This window comes from Elephas maximus, chromosome 16 (genome assembly GCF_024166365.1).
Source record: "Elephas maximus indicus isolate mEleMax1 chromosome 16, mEleMax1 primary haplotype, whole genome shotgun sequence".
Lineage (NCBI taxonomy): Eukaryota > Metazoa > Chordata > Mammalia > Proboscidea > Elephantidae > Elephas > Elephas maximus.
In genome coordinates this window covers 18,909,157-18,911,825 of record NC_064834.1, presented here as the reverse complement: position 1 = coordinate 18,911,825, position 2,669 = coordinate 18,909,157, and positions in this window count along the sequence as shown.

Genomic DNA, 2,669 nt, shown 5'->3' with positions numbered 1-2,669 from the left:
CCCAAGAGAATACATGTGGTATACACAATTCTGCATGCTGTTTCAAAGGTTCACATCTAAGGGGTGGGGAATCCCTATGTTTGGAGAATGAAGAAACAAAGCTAGAGAGGCGGAATGATTCCTCATACTTGCAGATCTCCTAGGGCTTAGTCTGATGCCCTTTCTCCCCTCCCCTTCACTGCCTCTGGTCAAGAGAAGGAAGTTGGTGGGGGAAGAACTAGGTCACACCTCCGGTTGTACTTCTAATTCCACTTCCTGTCAGTGTCAGGAAAATTGATAGACATAAACAGGCCTCCCTACCCCCAGAGGAGTGGACCGTTCCGAATAGTACAGAAGTGGCCATGTCGTCACAGGTACAAATCACCCTGCCTCTGATTTCTTGATTCCAGAGCAAAAGACCAGCAAGTTTTTTTTGAGACCATAACCTCCCTCCTCCTGGAGAAGGTAAAAAGAGTCTTGTTGCTGCCTCTCTGTCCAAGACTTTCCTCAAGCAGAGAAAAGTTTCAGGGTTTTAACAAAAACCAAACCCGTGACCCCAGAATGTGCATGCTGGCTGAAACCTCAAATGAAAGTGGGCCAAAGGCTTTTGTGCCATTCTGCCTGGAAATGGTGTCTTCTCACCATGATCTGAGCCTCTCCACAAGAACTCACTGGAAATAAGTAGGGAATCGCCCACAATCCCCCCACTACCTTGACCTACGAATAAGGAGTAAAGGGTGAGGAAAAGTATTTCTGGTAAGCTGAATTCCCTCCATAGTCAGGGCTGACCTAAATCCCCAAATGGCTCAAGATGATTCAGGCTGGAGATAGCTGTGCCCATAAAAAAAAAAAAATTTAGACCCTGGATTTTCTGAGGCAGTTCTGATTTCAAATATGCTAATCTGTTGCTAAGTTATACTTCTGTTGTGTCCTGGTTATGGATTCAGAAAATTTGTGGTTACTAAATTTTTTTTTTTTAAGGGTCTGGGTGCTGCAAAAGACCTCTTTAAAATTTAAAAAGACAAAGACGTCACTTTTTAAAGTCAGGAAAGGTGTGCATCAGGGTTATAGACTTTCACCATACTTATTCAATGTGTGTGCTGAGCAAATAATCCAAGAAACTGGACTATATGAAGAACCACAGCAACAGGATTGGAGGAAGGCTCATTAACAACCTGAATTATGCAGATGACACAACTTTGATTGCTGCAAGTGAAGAGAACTTGAAGCACTTAATGATAAAGATCAAAGACCACAGCCTGCAGTATGGATTACACCTCAACATAAAGAAAACAAAAATTCTCACAAGTGGACCAATAAGCAACATCATGATAAATGGAGAAAAGATTGAAGTTGTCATGGATTTCATTTTACTTGGATCCACAATCAACACCCAGGGAAGCAGCAGTCAAGAAATCAAAAGACGCATTGCATTGGGCAAATCTGCTGCAAAAGACCTGTTTAAAGGGTTGAAAAGCAAAGATGTCACCTTGATGACTAAGGTGTGCCTGACTCAAGCCGTGGTGTTTTTCATCGCCTCAAAATCATTCAAAAACTGGATGATGAATAAGGAAGACCAAAGAAGAATTGACGCCTTTGAATTGTGGTTCTGTGAAGAATACTGAATACACCATGGACTGCCAAAAGAATGGAAAGATCTGTCCTGGAAGAGGTGCAACCAGAATGCTCCTCGTAGCAAGGATGGTGAGACTACATCTTGCATACTTTGGGCATGTTATCAGGAGGGACCAGTCCCTGGAGAAGGACATCATGCTCGGTAAAGTAGAGGGTCATCAAAAAAGAGGAAGACCCTCAGCATGATGGATTGACACAGTGGCTGCAACAGTGGGCTCAGGCATACCAAGGATTGTGAGGATGGCGCAGGACTGGGCAGCGTTTCATTCTGTTTGTACAGATGGTTGCTATGAGTCGGAACTGACTCCAGGACACCTAACAACAACAACATGTTTGTTGACTAAACTGAGGTCTTAGAAAAGTTAGTTCTCTTAAGTTTTCTTAAATCATGAAGAAACCCCCCTCTCTGCTCTTGTTTACATACTCATTTGCTATCTCAGAAAGAGTGCTAAGAAAAGGTAAATTCAGCTTGGCTTCTTTCAAAACAAGTGAGGGTTCTCTGAGCCTAGAACTACATTTGGGTGGTTATTCTGTGCTGAATTCAACACTCCAGGAAGCTCAGGGACAATAAGCCTTGTAGACCACCCATTCCACACAACTGCTACCTACTGAGAATGCCACAAGGAAAATGTTAAAACTACTTTAAAAAATACAAATGGCTCTTGTTTTTGGATTCTTGCTCATTGCAATAGAAAAATCCTTTGACCTCCCTTGTTAATACAAATAAGCAATTCATCCTTAATGAAGCTCACTTGAAGAAAAGACACCTTTCAAAGGCATTTTATTATTTCTCACACACTTTGAGGTGTTAATATGGGACGTGTACCACCAATGTGTGGTCATCCTTGGTGTGGGCATCATGTGATCATGTGGTCGTCATCATTTTTACAACTTTGTCTTAACTCACAAATAATGCACAAAAGCCAACCTGTAAAACTTCTTAGGAATAAAGAGTTTAAGAGTTACAACATTTCTGGACTCGTGGGCTGCAAGAAGGATGACGAGGCATGACAGTTGGGGAATTTCACCATCTCTGCTCATGTGCATTTCTTAAG